This window comes from Rutidosis leptorrhynchoides, chromosome 1 (genome assembly GCF_046630445.1).
Source record: "Rutidosis leptorrhynchoides isolate AG116_Rl617_1_P2 chromosome 1, CSIRO_AGI_Rlap_v1, whole genome shotgun sequence".
Lineage (NCBI taxonomy): Eukaryota > Viridiplantae > Streptophyta > Magnoliopsida > Asterales > Asteraceae > Rutidosis > Rutidosis leptorrhynchoides.
Window position 1 is genome coordinate 357,807,443 of NC_092333.1, and position 3,174 is coordinate 357,810,616.

Here is a 3,174-nt window from a genome sequence, read left to right on the forward strand (position 1 = left end):
ACTTCTAAAATCTATACATGATTATTATATAACTTAAATATAGTTGTTTTATATATTTAAACAGATTTTATTAAAGTAAATAATATGATTCATTTGTTAATAAATAAAATTTTATATTAAAATTTGTATAATAAAAATATTCTTTTATATATCTTAAGTAATAAAATTTATAAAGTTCATTTGATATCATAAAAATAATATGATAAGTATTATTAATGTAATTATATTACACGTAGTAAAATATCTTTATATCACATATTTATTTGATAAAATAATATCGATAATAACAATAGTAAGTAAAAGTTGTATTATTTTGTAATAATAATTATTATTATTCTACTAATAATAATAACAATATTTATATTTACTAAAAAAATGATATTATGATAAAATGGATTTTTTTTATTATTAATAATAATACTAAAATGTTAATAATAATGATATTTTATATTAACAATGATATTCCTATAAATAGTAATTTTTGTAAAATGATAGTTTTAATATTAATAATACTTTTAATAATAATAATGATAAAAATAATGAAAACGATATTTTTATCTAAATCAATAACTTAAAATATTTTTATTTCATCATGATACATATACTCATAGTTTCCTAATCGATTTATTTAATAGTTTTTAATACTCTTTTATATCGCATTCATAATAATGATAATAATCGCAATCATAATAATTAGAAAATACTAATATTAGTTTTAAAGATAATGATACTAATAAGTATTATAATAATATTAATAATAATTCTAGTAATATAATAATAATGATGATAATATTAATAATAATTTTTGATGATAATAACAATAATAATAATATTAACAATAATGATTTTTAAATAATGATACATATGATAATATTAATAATTAATATTAATAATAATAATAATAATAATAATAATAATAATAATAATAATAATAATAATAATAATAATAATAATAATAATAATAATAATAATTAGATAATAATAATAATATCGGCGATTATAACGACAATAGTAATAATAATCATTTTAACAATAATACAAAAATTCAGTTGACTATAACTTCTAATCTGTTCATCGAAACCATTCGAGTTCTAAATGAAAAGTTCTTAATTTTTTGATAGCTTTCCAACGACATACATATCATATACCCTATCTCAGCAGCATATGTATCTAATTTAGGATTCAACATAACCTATCTAATGGTAATATTGAACGTACAAACATGCATAATCCTATATACTCGAGCACTAGTCAGGGATACACTAATAATATATAAAAGTTAAGTTATGAGTGCTCACGTATCAATATTGAGATTCAATATTGCAGGAAAGTACGTAGACGCAACGGAGACGATAAACACTAGGTTGATCTCATGAGCTATACTCCTGATTCATACCCATAATATCTATAGCTATAACCCATAATTTCCTTAGTTCTATCCTACTCGAAAAACTTGTTTTGAAAACGCGCGAGCAGAACCTCGTCGTAGTATTTTATGTATAATACTAATAATATCGCTCCTAATAATACTACTACTAATAATAATAAGATTAATATTAATAATCATAATAATAATAATAATCATAATAATAATATTAATAATTAAAAATATAAATATAGATAGATCGAGTGAAATGGAAAAAATGAATCAGGAATGAGAACGTTCGAGCTTTTATGCATATTTCCCCACCTAACCCCCCATGCGATTGCATGGGGTTCAAGAGGTTTAGCCATGCGATCACATGGGCTAGACATCCAGCTCATGTTCGATCACTTTTAGGCTGCCGACACTTTTAATAATTATTTATATATATAATATTTAATTTATATAATTAATTATATATTATATTATATTTACATGTATAGGTGAATTGTAAATTTAGTTCCAATAAATGGTACGTCGTCACTTGGCTAATGTCTAGGTTCCGATTTCTTGAACGTCTTTTCATACGCTTAGAAAACTAATATTTTTCATTTCGCGACGTGTACCTTTCTCAACAATTTGACTTACTCATCGATAAATTATTTTATAATAAATGTAACTTATATATTTGAGCGTTGTGGTCATTTGCTTCTATAAATCAGTGGCTCGTTGTTTATCAAAATATATTATTTTAAATCAGGACGTTTTATGACTAATTTAAAATATATATATATATTTTCATTTAGAATTATAAATTTATACATAATATATATGTTTGAAATATTTATTTAATGATATAATATTTGTCATTTCAAAACTAATTATATTTCAAAGATTATTATGTATAATCGTTTAAATAATAAAATTTACTATGTCGTAGCACGTTTACGTTTTTGAAACACTATGTATATATATAAATTTATAATATAAATCTTTAATTGATTTCTTCTAATTTTATATAATCAATTTACTTTAAAAAAAATAATAGATTACAATAACTCAGTTTTTGAAATCATTTTCATACGTTTGAAAATAGATCAGTTGAACATTATGAAATCCAGTTCTCCACTAACTTTTGTCTAACCCACGTCAAGTGACACATTTGTTCTTACTTGTAATTAACTTTACAATTTTTCTGAATATTGTTTAAAAAGAACAGATTTCTCAAATCAACGTAGACCTTACCCCAAAGACTTATAATAATATCATAATGTAAAGGATAACTCAATCATTTGACATTATCTTCTAATTCCATCGATAAATATATTGAAACAAATACGTTCATGTAAAGTATTATTCATCTAATACTTTGTTAACGTTTTCAAGTTATAATATATATACATATACATATATAATCATATTCATTTATATAATGGTTCGTGAATCGTCAAAATTTGGTCGAGGTTAAATGAATGTATGAACACAGTTTAAATTTCTTGAGATTTAACATTACAGACTTTGCTTATCGTGTCGAAAACATATAAAGATCAAGTTTAAATTTGTTCAGAAATTTCCGGGTTGTCACAGGTGAGCTGGACAAAGTAACCAGTAACATAACCAGCAACGCAACCAGCAAGAGCTCAACATCTATAACACCCAAATCTGGTCAAGCAATGGTTGTGATGCCATCTCTTTCTTATCACCTAAGTGTTTTTGGAGCTGGTTCAAGAGGCTCAGGGGTTACCCTACTTCAGTCCTTAAACTGAAGTAGTTAAATTTTCATGAATAAAGTTTTTGATAGTTGAAGGCAA